Raw genomic sequence first — 20795 nt, 5'->3', positions numbered from 1 at the left:
TATATATATATATATATATATATATATATATATATAAAGTAGAAACAGGTATATAAAAAGTAGAAATAGGTACATATAAACAAATTCTAAACTCAGATAATAACTGGAATAAGAAGTCTTAGATGCTGCAAACTGATTATTTTCAATGAGGAAATACTTCGAATGAAATGGGAATTTTTCTCTTTAACAACAGCCAAATTCTTTAGATTTTCACAATCCCAGAAGACGGGCTATCAAATAAAGCTAACAGAAATTTCTTTAAATGCCTATGAAAGTTTCCTACTTACTTCTTTCTCCCCACTCTCCCTAATTCCTTCTTCATGTATTTGGGGCAAACATATGTATATCAATATCAATCAAATACTGCAATAGTTATTTAACACTATTATTCATTCATTCATTCATTTATTTATGGCTGTGTTGGGTCTTCGCTGCTGTGCGTGGGCTTTCTCTAGTTGCGGTGAGCGGGGGCTACTCTTCGTTAAGGTGCGCGGGCTTCTCATTGTCGTGGCTTCTCTTGTTGTGGAACATGGGCTCTAGGCGCACAGGCTTCAGTAGTTATGGCACGTAGGCTCACTAGTTGCGGCTTGCGGGCTCTAGAGCGCAGGCTCAGTAGTTGTGGCGCACGGGCTTAGTTGCTCCGCGGCATGTGGGAATCTTCCCAGACCAGGGCACGAACCCGAGTTCCCTGCATTGGCAGGCGGATTCCTAACCACTGTGCCACCAGGGAAGTCCCAACACTTTTAGCTCATTAATCAAGGACTTAGAAATTTGGCTCATCAATAAGATATCTTGTGTGTGTGTTTAATTTTACAATGCCACACATATAACTTACACTAGTCACAATCTTCTTGGAATTCAACACAAAGGGAATTTCCCTGGAGAAGCACAAAAGAAGGGATACCAGATTCTATTTAGAGGGATGAAGTAGAGGAGGAAAATAAGGCTGACAAGAACGTCACAGTTAAGGGTCCTGTGATTCTAAGAGAAAAGGAGTTCTTTGGGGTTTAGTAATTTGCCTCCAAATTTGGGGAAAGGGATGTTAGGTGGAAGCAAAAAGCAGGTACACCCCTCTAGACTCTTTTTCTGATATCTTATTATGTTCCCTATTCTCCTCAATTCTTTACCTCCAGAATCACTGCCTTCCAGTGGTTCTCACAGGTATGCTGTGGCACTCTGGCATAGTACAAACTCTTCAAAAGTATACCACCAAATTATGATCATTGTACAAAATTTAATTTTGCTACAACTGAGGCTACATTTTGTTACAATTGTATTTTTCAGACAGAGTATTTACCTGAGTGGTCACAAACAGTATAAACCCTTCTGCAAACGAGGTAAGAGGCCTAATGGAATGTCCAAGTAAACTCAGGAAAACTTAGTTTGGTGAGTATTTTAGAAAACATGAGATAAGCAGTAAACAAAACAATTTTGTCAGGAAGCCAAATGAAGAATGTGATGACAACTGCAGAATATATTTTTTCTTTTTGAAACTTATGTTTTTGAAAAGTGTTTACTTTTTAATCCTTTCAAGTGTAATGCTAAAATTTTTACTTAGGAAAGTATGCAGTAAACAAAATCAAAGTTAAGAACTTTCCCGCCAGTTTACAGCATCTCAATTAATTCACCCCCTACTGGCCCACCCCTCCATTGCATTAGTGAAATATCCACATAGTAACATTCCTGTTTGGTGGAAGTACTCCCTCAACCCCGCCAATCCCTAGGAAAAGCTCTGTCACCCTAACTATTTAAGAATTGCGTATGCGGCCCACCCACGTTTTATTTCCAGTGGACAGTGTTGAGCTAAAGCTCCTGGGAAGGAACAGTGTTTGGGAGGGGAGCAAATTCTGGGTTGTCCCTCCCTGGGATTCACTTCAATAGGGTCCTCTTTTTTTTTTTTTTTTAAACTAGAAATGCTTTAACTAGTACCACCAGTCTTGGTACTAGTTCTGGACTCTGTGGCTATTCAGAACAAGTCTAAGCAAGCCTTCTTCCAATGTCCAAAGACACCTAACATCCCCCGCCCCTCACTCCAGGCTTTCTTTTTCAAAGCTTTAGTTTCTTCCATATGTTCCTCTTTATAGTACAGTCTTAGGTCCCTTCAGCATATTTGGTCACTCCTCTCTCAATGTTTCTCAGAGATGGGCCCAGAACTGGCCACAACACTTCTGAGGTAGTATGACCATTATAGGATGGAACGGGATAAGTCCTTCCCATGTTCTAAATATTATTCTTCTACCAATATACTTAATATCAGGTAGACTTTTTTAGCAGTTACATCATACTCTATATTGAGGCTGGTATAATTAAAACTCCAACTGTTCTCACAAACTGATTTTGGACTATTACCTTCCCTTCCTTTCCTCTCCTCTCTCACTTCCAATTCTGAAGTTATATAATTGAGCTTTTTGATCCAGCTGAATAATTTACATCAAATTCCTCTTAAAATATCATTCAAGAACTTTTAGAATCCTAATTAGCAAAAGAAATTCTCCTTCTAAGCAAGGAACAACATACCATCAACATCCTCAACTGAGTTGTTATTAAGATATCGAAAAGAACAGAGCCAAGAAATTGAGCCCTCCAGCATGCTCCTAGGGAGTGCCTTCCAAGTTTGTAAAAACATAAGTTAAACCACTTACGAATTAATTGTAATATATCCTAGACCAAAATTCCCTGTCTTGACCACAGAGATATTACAAGACTGTTAAACATTCTTCTAAGATGCAAATACAGTATGACAGCAGCAACCGTTTTTTGAGCACCTACTATGTACTAAGGAATGAAAACTCAAAGAAAGTTGAGGCTCAAAGAGTTTAAACAGTTTGCCCAAGTCATGCTGTGATATGGTAGTTTATAAAAAGAAATATATATTTGGTCACAACATTTTTCCTGGCACAGAGCTCCTAAAACCCTTGGAATTTCCCAAGCGATAAGACCCATAAAGGTGCCTTTTGCTATGTCAATGAGGTGAGCTGGAAGGCCCTAGCTTACCTAAGGATAGAGAGAACCATCAGAATAGAGAGTTGGAACTTTCAGTCCCACCCACCACCCCCCAACTCCAGGGAGGGGAAAGGAGCTAGAGATTGAGCTCAATCACCAATGGCCAATGACTTAATCAATCTGTCTCTGGCATGAAGCCTCCATTAAAACGCAAAAGGAAGGGATTCAGGGAGCATCTGGGTTGGTGAAGATCCAGGGACAGTGGTGAGCTTGAAGAGGGCATGGAAGTTCCCTGTCCATTCCCCTATACCTTGCCCTATGCAGCTTTTCCATTTGGCTGTTCCTGAGTTATATCTCTTTATAATAAACAGGTACTCTTGTAAGTAAAATGTTTCTCTGACTTCTGTGAGCCACTATAGCAAATTAATTGAACCTGAGGTCATGGGAACCTCTGATCTATAGCCCGTTAGCCAGAAGCACAGGTGACAACTTGGATTAGCGATTGATGCCTGAAGGGGGTGTAGGGTAACTCTTGTAGGACTGAGCACTTAACCTGTGGGATTTGACACTATCTCCACACTGTCTGTGTCAGAATTAAGTTTAATTGTAGGACACCCAGCTAGTGTCTGAGAATTGCTTGGTGGTATGGGAAAAACCTCCCCACACGTTGAAACTGGGTGATCAGAACTCTTAGGGAGAACTGTTTGGTGGTGTGGAAAAACATACGTTGGAATTGGTGTCAGAAATGTAAGTGCTCTGAGTAATTAACAAATTAACAAATTGGGTCCAGGATTAGAACATCATCACTGCATTATGTTGACATTTCCCAAAATGACTGATTTTTTTTTAAGTTGTTTCAAACTAGTTTATTTAGCGGTTCCATTTTCACTCCTCAATAGATTTTATGTATTTCTCATAGGCTTCTTCACTCATCAGTTCATCTAGTTCTGAAGGGTTACTGAGTGTCATCTTGATCAGCCAACCGTCTTCATAACAAGATTTGTTGACAAGTCCTGGATTTTCTGCTAGAGCTTCATTAATTTCAGTTACTTCTCCTGATAGAGGAGAATAGAGTTCACTAGCAGCTTTCACACTGTCCAAAGCACCAAATTCCTCTTTTGTTCAATTTTGTCCCAACTTCAGGCAGACTACAGTAAACAACATCTCCCAAAGCTTCCTGTGCAAAATTGCTGATTCCCACTGTTCCAACATCGTTTTCTGTTGTTACCCATTCATGTTTGTCTGTGAATTAACGACCCGACAGCAGAACGGGGCCGGCGACCGCCCACAGTCCCCAGGGCCGCGGCGGGCAGGGCGCGTTGGGTGCAGAGATGGCGCGCAGGCTGCCGACCGCGCGGCCCGCACGCTCCACACCACTCGCAGTGCCATGTTCGCAGCCAGAATGACTGATTCACTCATTTATTCAACATGTACTAGATACCTATTATGTTCCAGGAATAATATTTGATGCTAAAGACTCAAAGATAAAAATCAAATACTCTGTGTGTGTGTGTGTGTGTGTGTGTGTGTGTGTGTGTATGGTGGGGGGAAGAGTGATACAGACAAAAGATAATAGAGGGATTAGCAGCATAACAGCGGTTAATGCCAAATGTTACAGAAGCATATAGCTAGGGCATCTGATCTTTACCAAGAGGATCATGAATTTATCTTAAAATACAAGCAGTAAATAAACGGGTGGAAAGGAGGATGTGAGTGAGAAGGCATTTCATGTAGATAGACTACTATATGAAAAAGGACACAGTCATAAGAGAGTATGTTTTGCTTGGGGAATTGCAAGTAAAGCAGAAGAGGGTATGTAAGTGGACATGTGCATGTGCAAGCACAGTGAGAAAGGGATCATCTCAGAGAGAGAAGGAAAAGAAAGGAGACTAACCATAATGCAAGGCTAGATTATTTATGGATGGCCCTGTCTGCCACATTATCATTAAGTCTAGCAATTTATTCAATAAAATAAACAAAACTGGTATGTTCTGTTCTTGTTTTAATTGTGGCTCCCAGTTAACATATCCCTTTCTATATCAAAATCTTCCCTATGAACAATATTAAATTCCCTGCTCTAATGGGGAAAATCTACCTTCTTTCTTTTAAAAACTGCTATTACATTTGTCTCCTATTCATCTAGACTACTTGATGGTTACCACTGCCAGAAAAACAGCAGATTACTAGAACGGTTCCTCTGCTTTCCTACTTCCTGGCTAGGGATCTTAAAGCTGTTTGCAAGGCTCTCATAGTTAACTGCTAAGTCAAAGTGGCTGCTATGGCTTCTAGGAGTAGTTTCTGTACTTTTCCTTTCTTGAATCCTACTGTCAACTAGCAATTAACACACTTTGTTAGTTCCTCTGGATCAGAATGCACCTTCCCCTAGCACAGTGATTCTCAGAGTGTGGTACCTGGACCAGCAGCATTAGCATCACCTGATAACTGGTTAGAAATGCAAACTCTCCGGCCCCATTCCAGACCTACTCACCCAAGAGCTCTGGGAGCAGTGCCTAACAATCTGATATACGCCAATGTTTGAGAGCCACTGTTTTAAACTAATCTTGTGTCTCATAACATCTTTCCTACCTCAATTCCCTAAAAGTTACACATTGTTCACAATAAATCCAACAGAAGTGGACAGTTTGGGGAAAAGGATGGGGAAGTCAGACGAGAGGGATGTGGAAGGACACAATCAAAAATGATTTATGTGGACTTCCCTGGTGGCGCAGTGGTTAAGAATCTGCCTATTAATGCAGAGGACACGGGTTTGATCCCTGGTCTGAGAAGATCCCACATGCCGCAAAGCAACTAAGCCCATGCGCCACAACTACTGTGCCTGTGCTCTAGAGCCCGCGAGCCACAACTACTGAAGCCCACGCGCCTCAACTACTGAAGCCCGCGCGCCTAGAGCCCATGCTCCGCAACAAGAGAAGCCACTGCAGTGAGAAGCCCGCGCACCGCAACGAAGAGCAGTCCCCGCTCACCGCAACTAGAGAAAGTCCACGCACGCACAGCAACAAAAACCCAACTCAGCCAAAAATAAATAAATACTTTTTTTAAAAAAATGATTTATGTGGTTTATGGATGATTTATGGAGTAAATTACAAGAGTTTACAATCATTAGTACTTGGAAGTTTTCAAAGAGCTCTTCCACTAATCATTGTTCTTTTCATGATTTTTATTACCACTGTGAAAACTGGCATTTTGATTCACAATTTGTGACTGTTACAAGCAAATGCCTTGAGTTTAACTATCAGTTCAGGTTATTCCATCTGTAACTGGACTGTGCTATAATCACTTAGTAGCTACACTTCCTAGGAGTCAGTTTTAATGTTGATTGGTTTGGCTCATAAGTGATCACTATTTTTTCCCACTGCCCATGTGAGTAATGATTATCACAGTGTAATGACAATATATGTTTAACCATAGCTACTTTAGTAACTTTTACCTTTTTTTAGCCTGAGGGCTCACTCAGATCTCATTCAATGGTCTCCACAAAAAGGATCTTCACAACACTTTTATTATACAGAGTCAACAAAGCATTTTAAACAAGGAAGTGGGTCAGAGAAGAGGCAAAAATAAGGATCCAAACAGTCTATAAGTCTCAATTTTATTATCTACCCATTGGGCCAGGAAGTATTTTGAAAAGGCAATATATTAATTTTAGAAAGAATCTTTTAAAGTTTTTCACTTTTTTGTTTTTAGTTGTTGCCATTTGGTCCCCAATTCCTTGCAATTTTTTTTTAAAGTCTCAAAATGAAATTTCTAAAAAAATAAATTAATTCAAGTGAAATGAAATTTCTCAAGCTAAATTACAGAGAAGCTGACTGTCCAATTCAGCTCAAAACAACTATATATGCTTGAACCTATGAAATGACCTACAGAAACTAATGTTAACCATCTAAATAACTGCAAATTTACATTTCCCTTGTTTTTTTAATATCTGAAAGACATAAAGGAGTTTTATTTTACTGCCAGAATTCAAGACTGTCTTAGTACAATTTGGACAACACAAATATTAAGAAAGGAATTTGACAGTCCTTATAATGGCCAAATGTACAAAAGAGTATGAGAAAATTACTGTTGATATGAACTTTTAGATTCTTGGCATGAGTGTTTTATATCATTCAATGTCCCTTTTTGTTAATTTTGGGAAAAATAAATTTCCAAGAACACAAGGAGATGACTCAGAGTCACAATAAGAATTAGTATAATGATTAACTGTTTATAGATCATGATATTAATATGGCAATCTAATCACTTTTCATCATTAGCTTAAATCAGATTCTATTCAGTATTTTTAAATAAACTAATAAGTATTTTTAAAAATAGAAGTCTCTATGACCAGAAACATGCTACCCTGCAAGAATCACAACAGTTTTAAGCCTTCAAATAATCATTACACCAATAAACCTTGCTCATGCTGTGGTGACGGCCTGAAAAGCACAGATTAATAAAACACAAGTAATTTCAATTTCCCCAAAAGTCTGGAAAAAGTATTATAAGAATTGTTACTTTACTTTTTCATTTATGAAATTCTAAAAGCCAACAACTGTTTTAGATTATTTATGAAGCCAACTTAATCCTTAAGATATGATTTCAGATACCCAATTTTCATACCAAGTAGCTGAACAAAAAATGGCAAATCTCCAAATCTATTCTTCCCTTTGCAAACCTGTTTCCTTATGGTACAAGTTGGTCAATTTTAAGTTCAAGCCACCTCAGCAGTTAAGAATCTTACTGGTTCCCATCCCCAAAAGATATCCATATGCTGCTATTCCTCTTCCTGAGAACTGCACATGAAAAAGTGAAATCACTTTAAGCTGGAAAGAGCATGAAAATCCTCAGCTTTTAATGTGGAATACAGGAAAGAACACAAAATTTGGAGTCAAAAGATATGGATTCAACGTGTAGCTATGAGACTCTCCAATTGAGTCGCTCTGGGAAAGTCGGTTAACTTCACTGAACCCCCAATTCCTCACATGTAAAATAGGAAAAATAAATATTTCACAGGGTTTTTCAAAGATTCAAATGAAACGATGGATGCGAACATGCTTTATAAATCGGAAAGTGCTATGTGTCCCACAGATGACACAGCAGTTAGTGGCACAGCTTGTCTTCCTGCCTGCCAGGTTCAGGCTATTCTCAACATAGCAACTGGAAGGACTGCTTTAAAATCTAGGTCAGATTACTATGTCACTCCTCTGCTCAAAACCTTCAGATGGCTCTTCATTTCTATCATGGTAAAAGCCCAAATCCTTACAATGACCAAGGCCTCACTAAATTTAACCCCTCCACCGTATCTCTCTGGCATCATCTCCTACTACTCTCCCCCTTGCTCACTTTAGTCCAACCACACTGACCCACTTGCTTTTCCTTGAACATGCAAAGCACACTTCCACCCTAGCGCCTTTGTACTGGTTGTTCCCTCTGTCTGGAATGCTCTTCCTCCACATATCCATATGGCTATTTATCACCTTTAAGCCTTGGTTCAAATGTCTACTTTACAGTGATCACTATTTAAAACTACAATTCCAACAACCACTCTCACACTTGTAAAACCATTTACCCTACTATATTTTATCCCTTTGTTCTATTATTTCACTTATCATGTTTATTGTCTGTATGTCCCTGTAGGTACAGAGACCTGTTTTGTTCGAGACCTGTTTTGTTCGAGGACAATGCTTAACCCATAGAAGGCATTCTTTTTTTTTTTTTAAATAACAAATAAATGAATTTTATGTAACATTCTGCCTCATGCCAGGAGAAAAAATCCAGATCTTTATTTTAGGAAAACTAACCCACAACTCAAGAACAGCAGGTGGTAAACTTATTATTATACCATCTCCAGATCCAGGAACAGGAAATTATGTTAATTTTCATTGCAACTGAGGCTAAAGACAGGGAGTTCCCAAGGGAGTTCTCCAAATCTTAAAAAATCTATTTTTCTCTGTTTATTGAATGGTTCACAGATGATTTTTGCAGACTTGTAGTAAATCAGCGTAATTTACTAGAAACAGAAATTTGACTGAAGGAAGAAATAGATCAACAGTTGAAATGTTGTTTTTTTTTTTTTTTTTTAATCCTCTAAATAGCAGTTCTCAGAACCAGGGATTACCAGACCCTGAGGAGAAACAGGGACTTTTTACAGTGGCAGTTTGCCAAGTGAGCCAACAAGAGCAAGAAAACAACCTGAGATTCTTTCATCCATTCAGTGAACAATTATAAAGCAAGCACTCTTCTAACAGGCGATGATCAGTCTTGGAACCCAGCCACTATACTCTGAGAAAGGCCAAGCAACTTGTGGAGAGGCCCAAATGAAGAAAAATCGAGACCCTGTAGCCAATAGCCCTGGCTCAGGTCCCAGCTCAGGCCAGCACCAACCTGCTGGCCTGATGAGTAAGCCAGCTCGAAAGTAGGTCCTCCATCCTGAGCCAACCCCGTTGACACTCCATGGAGCAAAGAAGCACTGTTTCTACTGAGATGTTGAATTTCCCAAACTGCAGATGTTTCAGCAAAGTAACTGACTGTTATTGTTTTAAGCCTTTAAGTTTTGGGGTGGTTTGCTACACAGCAATAAATAACCAATACACTATAGTTATTAAATTGCTGAAGCCAATGAGTCAATGTTTAATACAAAAAGTTTGTGTGCAAACAACTCTTTGGTATCCTCTCACTTGAGAAAGGCGCACCTACTCATTCTTAATGTCAAAAAGATGCCTGTACATTTGAGTGCAATCTGTTCTATTATATTCCCACCAATCCCATCAGCCCATAAAATATGTATTTTCTCCTTTCACATCCAACCTTAAGCTTTAGGAAAATGGGTAAAGTTATTGGATAGAGTCCTAACTCCTCTATCTGTAAATACCAACTGTTTCTCTACATGGATCGCTGTTGTTCTGTTAATGATTAACACAAGGGCTCCAAAGGCAGCCTGTGAACCCTAGCTCTGCCAAATGTTAGATGTGACTTCAGTTTCCTCATCTGTAAAATGGAGATAATAACACTTACCTTAGAGTTCCAGGAGGAATTAATTTATATAAAGTGCTTAGACTAGTACTTGGTGCAGAGCAAATGTTTGATAAATAAAAGCTTAACACAACAAAACACACAAAAACTGCTACCTTTACCAACCAAGCACAGGTGGTATCAACATACAGCCAAACTCGGATTATTTTGAAACTGTCTTCACTTTTTTATTCATCTTCTTTTTTCCAACAGTCTTATTTCCATTTATCTCTCATTTTCAAATTCACATCACACACAAAAAAAGGGGGTAGAAGGAAAAATGAAAGCAAGTAATGCGGTTTTATTGAGAATTCCAGTAAAAGAGTTGAGATAGAAAGCCATATAAGGCATACAGAGTATCTGTGATTCCCCAATATTAGCTCCTCAGAGCTCATGGATTGTGACAAACTGCCTGAGAACATAAGACATCAATGCTCGCTTATGTTCACAACACACAGACACCATGAAGTCTAGATGCACAGCACACACAGTTCATGCTATACTAGCCATAACTCTGTTAAAAACAATCTGTAGGGCTTCCCTGGTGGCGCAGTGGTTGAGAGTCCGCCTGCCGATGCGGGGGACACGGGTTCGTGCTCCAGTCCGGGAGGATCCCACATGCCGCGGAGCGGCTGGGCCCGTGAGCCATGGCCGCTGAGCCTGCGCGTCCGGAGCCTGTGCTCCGCAACGGGAGAGGCCACGACAGTGACAGGCCCGCATACCGCAAAAAAAAAAAAGAAAAAAAAACCAATCTGTAGAATAACCCTTAAAATATGTTTCAAATGCTTACTGAAATGACAGAACAGGTCAAATCTGGAGAAAATAAGACATTAAAGGCAAACTGCCTAGAAGCAATAAATAATTACATATATATTTTGAAAAATCAAAAGTTTCAAAGTTATCTTATACTACCTTAATATTAGGCTAGACCTTCACTTATTACAAAAGTAAAGCTGTGTATTCCTCTATTATTTATGTTTTGCACAGCTCAGTACTGAAAATAGTGTTTGAGAAAGCTATTTCAGACAAACCATCCACTAGTCCTTGTTTTATGTTAAAGATCTGTAGTCTAAAGAAAATATCAAAGTAACCAACTTAAACTCTGACAGTTTTCTCATCTGCCCTAGTCTCTCACTGATGTCCTCTCACAAGACAGAAGCAGCAGAAGTTACCACATTATCTCCTTTTATCTTTGAAAGTGACATAGTGACTTATTCAAGGTAAAGGAGGAAGTTAACAAAGGATGTACGTTTCTGATTTCAACTGCTTTTCCCTTCACTGTAACAAATCAAGTCTGAGGGGGAAGTAGCCAAGTGATACATGATAAAGCCACTGTGATACTCCTCATAAGCCTCCCTATATATAACTCAGGAAAGCCAAAACTAAAGAAAATCATCAACAGAATTTTCCATGCCCTCAAAACTCAGCTCTTCACTACTGATAGACTCTAAGCCATTTTTTTAAAGGATGAAATCCACAGGGGATAGAAGAAAAGAGAACCAATTACTTTGCACAGATACTTTTTTGAAGAACATGAGTAAATTAGACTATTTGGGAAAAGAACTGCCCTTAGCTCTGCTACCTCTCTGCAATCCCAGATTCAATAACACCTGGTATTTAGATGTATTTCTTCAGTTTATGTGTCACTTTGATAAATGTGGAAAGCACTTTTAGCCAAAAACTTGAATTAGATTTCATTTAAAAACCTGGCTGAACAAAACTATGTATACTTGGTGGTTTGAAGTCTGACATTTAAGTTAGACAGTAACTTTTAACTTACAGCCAATAGTGATATCATACAGCAAAGTGTGCTCAGCAATTGAATAAGGAAAAAAAATTGAAGCCAGATTTGGGGACAGGCTCATCTCAGGATAAGAAGCTAGAATTCTTCCCATAAAAATAATGAAAAGCTGACAAACTTGGAGAATATTGGAATTAGAGACATTTTATTTCTAACCAGTTCCCGGCCACTCAAATTCAAAACCATATTCTCTGTGGTTACCTTTCCCCTATAACATAGTCTCATAAGAAAACCACAGAGTAGCTGGTCCTTAAGTAGTACAATTTGCTCTTCCTCATCCAAGTCTGATGTCTCAAACTGTAAAGATTCTGGTTCTTGTGAAGGGACAGCACCCAACCAGAACAAACAAGGGAAAAGTATTATCAATTTCAAACACTTGTTAATTTTTTTTAACACCTAATATATTTAAAACCGCCTCTGGATGTTGCCTTATTATTTGCAGAAAAGGAGAATGGTTATAGTGACTTTTTAAATAGTAGAAAGGGAAAAATGTAACAAAGGAATCTATATACTGAAGTCCTATGTGCCAGGAAGAAGTTCCTCTCACAGGGTTCTGTTATGATTCCTGTTCTGTCTAAAACACAGGTCCATAAATTTCCTCAATTATATAATACAAACCTATGACTATACAAGCGTCTGTCTAGAGATTTAATAAAATCTTCTAATTTAATGGATAAGTGCTCTTACAATTACCATAGGGGTCAATGTATAGAAAGAAATATAAAACTATACACAGTAGTTTTCAACCCTGGACATACCTCAGGATCACCTAAAGAAAAATACTTTGTTTAAAAATAAATGATTTAAGGACTTTTCTGGTGGCACAGTGGTTAAGAATCTGCCTGCCAATGCAGGGGACATGGGTTCGATCCCTGGTCCAGGAAGATCCCACATGCCATGGAGCAACTAAGCCCATGCGCTGCAACTACTAAGCCCGTGCGCTACAACTACCGAGCCCACGTGCCACAACTACTGAAGCCCGTGCACCTAGAGCCCATGCTCCACAACAATAAAGCCACCGCAACGAGAAGCCCACGCACCACAATGAAGAGTAGCCCCCACTCGCCGCAACTAGAGAAAGCCCGCACACAGCAACAAAGGCCCAGTGTAGCCAAAAATAAAATAAATGAATACATAAATTTTTAAAATAAAAATAAATGATTTAGACCCATCTCACTAGATTCCATAGGTTCGGGGTAGGGCTCAGTTAGCTCTCTTTTTAAGATTTCGTAGTGATTATGTACAGGAAAGGTTGAAAACCACTATGAGAGAATTTACCAAAAAGTCATCCAAACTGTTAAGGAGAAAAGGAAAATTAGCAAAACATCAGACAAACTTCTATGATAAAAACTGTAGCCCTACTATACTCAACAGTCAACAAATCTCAGAACATAACAAAGCTGATAATAAACAACAAATTGCAAGTGGCATTTAGACTGATGTTTTCCCAACTAGCTCTTAATCACCCTGTTTTATAAAGAAGGAATTATTTTTAACAGTTTGTTGCTGGTTAAACTTTATGTTGATAACAGAATCTTTCAGAAATTCTTTTATTTCTATCGAAATTAATCTATTTTCCCTTTTTCTTCCCTTATTTCCCCCTCATTTCTTAAATAAATTCAGCTTCCCTCCACGAAGAAATATTTTTACCAGTGTCTAAAATGAACACTGCTCATTTCCTCTACCTCACTGTATTTCCTTGATATCTGTTCAAGTCTGAGACTTACATCAATCCTTGGGGCCTGGGAGCAAGTTAAACTTACCTAATGTCAAAACAGTGATGAAGTGCAAACTTAAAACAACAACAAAACTTAAAAATCAAACAGAAGCACAGCATAGAGAAGTAATGAAAAACCATGCCTTTGGTATGAACATCAGGTATGAACTTTGACCACTGAGTTAAGTACGAACCCAAGAGGAGGAAATTCTAAAGATTAAGTCCTCTCCCTAACAAAGAAAATATCTTTCTCAACCTCATAAAATTTAAATGTAATAACCATTTATACTGTACCCTATCCAATTTCAACGTCTGTTAGAAGGTTTAGTGTCTGAAAAATGACTAGAAGAAACTACATTTATAGTGCAGAAAGTAGTAGTAATGAGATAAAGAGAACAGCTATGAAAATTAAGGTATCTTAGAAAATGTACAATCAGAAAAACATAAAGAAAATGGAACCAGTCATACAGAGTGAAGTGAGTCAGAAAGAGAAAAATAAATACCATATATTAACGCAGATACGTGGAATCTAGAAAAATGGTACAGATGAACTGGTTTGCAAGGCAGAAATAGAGACACAGATGTAGAGAACAAACGTATGGACACCAAGGGGGGAAAGCAGGGGGGTGGGGTGGGGGAGGTGTGATGAATCGGGAGATTGGGATTGACATATACACACTAATATGTATAAAACAGATAACGAATAAGAACCTGCTGTACAAAAAATTAAATTAAATTAAATTAAAAAAAAAAAAGAAAATGGAACCAGTCATAAGAGACCCAGGCCTCGAAAAAAAATTTTTTTTGCCATTTTTATTCTTTTAAGAGGGGGGGTCAACTTTTTTTCCATTTCTGTATTATACCTTGGTTACTGTCGTGTGTCATAAACTTCCCTTGGAATGTCCTTCTCTCCTTCTCTCCTTATAATTCTTTAATTGTACTCTCCTCTGTGAAGTCTTTCCTCATAATAACTCTCTCCATTTATCGCCCTCTTCTCAGTACAACACTCACAACCTACAGCACGTTACTTGGTGCTCACTATGACATTTCCTTGCACTAGTCACTGTTTCATGCTGTTCTCCTTTGGAGTGAACATGATGGCCTACGTGACCTGAACACAGCCTACCCTTTCAGCCCGATTGTTTACCATTCCCCACCATACATTCTATGCTCATTAACATTCAATCATTCATTCATTTAGTCACTCAACCATCATCCAACAAATATTTATCAAGTAGCTACAACACGTCAAGCTCAATCTAAAAGCAAGGTAAGCTCTAGCCATCTGTGACTGCTTCTTACTGTGGGTAAAAGCCATCTTCTTTCACCTCTCTAAGCATTTGTTCAGAATATTGCCTCTGCCTGGAATGCCCTTCCCTCTCTGTCACCATGATAAAAACCTTCTTTGCAATTCAGTGCAACATGTGTCTACCATGTACTACATACACTATGCTAGATGCTGAGAATATATAAAAAAAGGAATAAGGCAGAACTTCTATTCTCAAAAAAAAAAAAAAAAGGAGGGAATTCCATGGCGGTCCAGTGGTTAGGACTCAGCACTTTCACTGCCAGGGCCCAGGTTCGATCCCTCGTTGGGGAACTAAGATCCCACAAGCTGCTCAGTGAGGCCAAAAAAAAAAAAGAATGGTCCATGGGAAACTGTGGAATCTCAATAAAGTAAGCACCACTAAGAATTAAAAAAAAAAAAGAAAAAGGAAAAAGGAGTCTATAGTGATGAAGACAGATACACCAACAAATAATTAGTAAAATATGATATATTCTATTATATGTATACAGGATAATTTGGGAACACCAAGAAATACTTAGCCCAGCCTAGGGGTGAGCTGAACTTGCTCAACGCCACTTCTGAAATCTGGAATAACAATTCCCCTGCTTTTCTTTATAGCTATACCATTTATGCGCATGCATTCATAATGTACAGTTTTTCTGATTTGAACTCTCTATAAATGTAATCATACTGTACCTATTTTTCTGCAATTTGCTTTTCCCACACAGTATGGTACTTTCTACAAGGTCTGATAAATAGCATTTTAATACCATAATTTAAAACCAAATTTCATTATGACTTCTTTGATCTATGGGTTATTTAGAACTGTGCCTTTTAATTTTTAGTAGTATAGGAGTTCTTAGTTTCATCTTTTTGTTATTGATTTCTAGCTTAATTGCACTAACAGTGAATGTAGTCCACATGTAGTTTTTGAAACTTGCTGATATTTCCTTTATGACCTAGTACAGAGTAATTTTTAACACTTTCATATATGGTTGGAAAACTACGTGTTGATAGATGCCGTATATATACATACAGCCACTAGATCAAATTTAATAATGACAGTAATCAAACCTTCTGTATCCTTGCAGATTTTCTTGTCTATGTGGTCTATCAATTACTGAGAGAGGTATGCTAAAATTTCCCACTATGGCAGCGGAATGCCAATTTTCACCTGTAGGTCCATCAGTTATCGTTTCCAAGCTATATTATTAGGAGCATACTAATTTAGAATTATTATACCTTCCTGATAAACTATACTTTTAAATCAGCATGTAGTGACTAGGTCTAATAATACTTTTCTCCTTAAAGTATATGTATCTGATATTAATAGAGTAACTCCAGCTTTCTTTTGGCTACTGTTTGCTTCTCCATCCTTTGATCTTCTACTTTTCTGTAGCTTTATGCTTCTAGGTGTTTCTCTTATAAACAGCATGAAGTTGAAGTTTGCTTTTCTCCCGCATCCAGTCTGACAATCTTTGCCTTCTAAATGCACAAGTCAGTACATTTCCATTTATTGTGATTACAGATAATATTCTAGATTCATTTCTACTACAATATTCTGTGCTTTCATAATCTAGCTGTTTCTTTCTCTCTTCATGCCATCTTTTTGACTGAATCCGTCCACCTCATTCCACAATACTACTTCTAATAGGTTTTGAAATGATATATCCTAATTATATTTTGTTAGATGTTACCCCTCAAAACTTTAAAATGCCAATTAATTTAACAAGTCTAAACATAGTCATCATCTTTACTTACTCCCCAAACAACAGAAACTTTGAGTGCTTTAAGCTCAGTCACACCCCTCACAATTTATCTGATGTTACTGTCCAGAAATTATAGTAGTCCCCCTTTACCTGTGGTATCACTTTCCACGGTTTCATTTACCTGTGATCAACCACATACTAAAAATATTAAATGAAAAATTCCAGAAATAAACAATTCTTAAATTTTAAAGTGTGCACTATTGTGAGTAGCATGATGAAGTCTCGCACTGTCCTGCTCAGTCCCACCCTTCCAAGACGTCAATCATCCCTTTGTTTAGTGTATCCCACTGGTTTAGTCACTTAGCAGCCATCTCAGTTACTAGGTTGACTGTCGCGGTATCAGTATTGCAGTGTTTGTGTTCAAGTAACCCTTATTTTACTTAACAATGGCCCCAAAGTGCAAGAGTAGTGATGCTGGCAATCTGTATATGCCAAAGAGAAGCCGTAAAGTTCTTCCTTTAAGTGAAAAGGTAAAGTTCTCTACTTAATATGGAAAGGAAAAAAATCATACGCTGAGGTTGCTAAGATCTACGGTAAGAACAAATCTTCTATCCATGAAATTGTGAAGAAGGAAAAAGAAATTCGTACTAGTTTTATCATCACATCTCAAGCTGCAGAAGTTATGGCCACAGTGTATAAGTGCTTAGTTAAGACAGAAAAGACATTAAATTTGTACCATAAGCTATTTTGAGAGAGAAAGAGGTCACATTCACATAACTTTTATTACAGTATATTGTTATAATTTTTTTTATTACTAGTTACTGTTGTTAACCTCTTACTGTGACTAATCTATAAATTAAACTTTATCATGGGTATGTACGTATAGAAAAAACATAGTATATATAGGGTTCGATACCATCCATGATTCCAAGGCATCCATGCAGTCTTGGAATATATCCCCCAAGGGTAAGGGGGTAATACTATACTTCCATCTTGATTTGTTTTAACCTTACAAACTAGACATTGTTCATGTTTTATACCATCAACTTTTTTAAAAGTTTCATTCACATTTATTATTTTTGTTGTTGTTGGCTCTTCATTTCTGTATCTCAAATCTTCTTTGAGGTTATTTTCCTTCTTCCTTAATACCTTGACACTTTTGAAGATTACAAAAATATTTTAATGTCCCCCTCAATCTGGCTTTATCTGATGTTTCTTCATGGTAAAACCCAGGTTATGCCATTTTGGCAAGAATGTCACAGAAGTGATGTTGTGCCCTTTTCAGTGCATCACATCAGGAGGTACAAGATGTCAGTATGTCTCATGACTGGTGATGTTACTTTGATTACTAAGTTCCTGTAGTGTAACCCCATAGTTATGGTAGTGTCTCTTAATATCTCTCAAGTTTTCCATCTCTATGTCTCTCTGTGTTACATTCTGTATAATTTCTTCAGATCCATCTTCCCATTTACTATGTCATTCTTCAAATGTGCCTAATTTTTTGCTTTAACCTGTGCATTGTTTTTCTAATGTCAACTTTTTAATTATCACATTTCCAGGTTCCTTTTCAAAATGTCCTGATTAATTCTTATAGTCTTTTGTTCTTTCATCATACTTCAATTCCCTCTTTTATTTAACATATTTATTTTACCTCTAGTATCTGTTAATCTTTCAGAGTTTTATTCTGTAGTTTATTTCCTCTAACTCTTATTCATGGTGGCCTGTTTCCTGGTGTGTTTAATAATTGGGGGGAGGTGAGAGGATGTGGATTCATGTTCAGTTGGAACCCTACCTTTGGCAATTTTTTAGATGTCTGTTTAAAGTGCCTTTCTCTGAGAAGGATTTACATTTGATTCTGCCAGGAGACTAGCAGTACCACCAACACAGGACCGCTTAAACTAAATTTTTGTCTTGGTTTTCTTTTGGGGCCACACAAGTAGTGTAAATTCAGGCTCAAACTGCATGAGTTAGGGCTTGTGGTAAAGAGAAAATTCTTTCTTTATTTCTACTCTACTCAAAGCCAATACCAAGATAGGTACTTACCAACACTCTCCCTATGTGGTATGGCAATCTACTTTTTTCTCTTTTAGCAACCAAGAATGTCATTCTTTGGAAGTTCCAGCTTTACTTGGGTGGGGGTAGGAGGGCTTCAGTTGTGACTTCTCACCTTGTTTGGATCCAGAGCTTTCTTTCCTCTTCCCAGGTGCTAGGACAAAAGGATGAGGAAGTAACGCTAGGACAAGCACCACTTCCAATGTTAGCTTACCATTATGGATTTATGTTACCTTAATATTCTGGCCTCTGAGAAGTGCTTCCTTTTCCTCAGTTCAGCCATGAAATCAAAGAGTTTTGATTTGTTTTTTAATCCAGCATTTTCCGGTGTACTAAAATGCAAAGTTTCTCTGTACCTCTAGCCCACCATACTGCCAAAAACAGAAGTCCTTAAGGTTTCTTGAAGAATGGTAGGAAAAAAAAATGCTTTATAAAAGGCAGAGTTTTCAATGGTCATTTCTTAAAAAGAGATCTGGGTTAAATTTCAGGTTCTACAACTATAAAATATGACTAATAATCATAGAATCAATCCCAATGAGTAGTAAGTAAGAAGAGGGTTTCCTACCAATTCACATTTGTCCTGTTTAGCCATTTCCTGCTGCCTAGAGTTACTATTTTTATAGACCACCCAGAGTAGGCCAGTTCTTTGAATCCTGTGCCAAAAATAGCTAGATGCCTTCTTTACCATCCACACAATATCAATAAGGTCAGAAAAATTAACCCTTTTAACTCTACTTAGTTTATTTTCTTTTTCTGTGTGATGACTATTCAGTAACCCCAAACTCTCCAAACTAGTCAGTTTTGCTACACATTACTTTGACAAAACTCTCTTACTTTAGATGTAAGATGTATTTACATTTCATCACCAAGTGCCTTCAGGAAATGTTTCTTAAGGCATACCTATATTTGGCAAATGTGTGTTATATGTTTTCTCACTTGGACCCATACCAGTAAGGCATAAAAGTTCAATTCTACATTGAACATCTGAAACAACATTAACAACACTACTATGGTAATGTGATCTCTTCTGAAAGACTTTAGGCTCCTAAATTTAAAATGCTTTCGAAATCTCTGATTAAAATGTCTATTTGTCTGGCCAGGCTTAGTTTTGTAGTACCTGAGAAAAGCTGAGTTAGAACTCACAATCTATTATTTAAAAGCCTATGCAGTTTCTGCACCAATGAAAACCTAATGCTTGCTTTATAGATATTCAAGGCCACGAATGTGGAAGTTGTTCACTAAATATCTTCCGGGTGGTACTAATAAGGTTCAACTGGGGATTTCCCGCTCCTCTGGCAGATTCCCAGGTCCGAGGAGATCATTGGTTTTGCAGTGAAAAGACTGCAAACAATGAGGTCAATTAAGAAATGCTTCTGAATAATATACATGATGCAACATCTCCATTCCCAACATTTGGTTCAGGGGTAGATTTCAGTCTTTCAAACATTGTTGCTCTCTGAGCTTTGATATTTCACTGTGCCAAATTTTCTCCAGAAGAAATAGTTCCTGCTTTTTATGAGTTTCATAGCCAGTTTCTTTCCTATTTCCTTCTTGGTATCTGGAGATATTCCAACTTGTTAAGACATTTTGATATTTCTTCATTCCTTCTAGCTCTTCTCTTTGTTGCTTTTCTTCAATCTAAGCCTTTTAACATGTTTTCAAAATCTGAACAGTTCCTAATATTCCCACTACTTCTTGGCTTTCTGTTCCTAAAGCCTTCACACAGAGACAGACACAGATTTCCTTAGGTTGTTGCTCAGTATTTTCAAGTATTTAAACTTTCTCCCATTCTTAATTCTCCTTTTTGTACTGTCCATCTAATTTTTTTAAACACAAACCTTTATTAATAAATTGAGACTATTATCTCCTCCATCCATAATGGATCAATCTACTTGCTCATGGAAATAAGACCCAACCCATGATACACCCATCACCTCAGCCATCAGTGAAGATCATTAATTCATTAAAAATTTTTTGTGCCTGTCTTATTTTTCAAATCTCTGTTGACTTATGAGGGCTTTCACAGCAAGACGTCCCCAATACCACCCTCATTTCCTGAAGCATAATTACATTCTCTTTATTCGTTCATCAAATGCTACTCCATAAAGCCTCTGTGACTACCATCATCAGAGTCACTGATGTTCCTTCAACAATATGCCCCTATTGGGAATTCCCTGGTGGTGCAGTGGGTAAGACTCTGCGTTCCCAATGCAGTGGGTCTGGGTTTGATCCCTGGCCAGGGAACTAGATTCCACATGCATAACGCAACGAAGG

General features: G+C 37.9%; 1 protein-coding gene and 1 pseudogene across 1 annotated transcript in view; both read right to left on the bottom strand.

Moving 5' to 3' along the window:
* ATF6 (activating transcription factor 6) overlaps nucleotides 1–20795 on the bottom strand; it is a 214950-nt gene that overhangs the window by 142502 nt on the left and 51653 nt on the right. The window lies entirely within an intron of this gene.
* On the bottom strand, nucleotides 3829–4332 carry LOC112403904 (glycine cleavage system H protein, mitochondrial pseudogene; annotated as a pseudogene).

This window comes from Neophocaena asiaeorientalis, unplaced genomic scaffold (assembly GCF_003031525.2).
Source record: "Neophocaena asiaeorientalis asiaeorientalis breed wild unplaced genomic scaffold, Neophocaena_asiaeorientalis_V1.1 scaffold156, whole genome shotgun sequence".
In the NCBI taxonomy this organism is placed as follows: Eukaryota; Metazoa; Chordata; class Mammalia; order Artiodactyla; family Phocoenidae; genus Neophocaena; species Neophocaena asiaeorientalis.
This window is presented reverse-complemented; position numbering and strand designations above follow the sequence as displayed.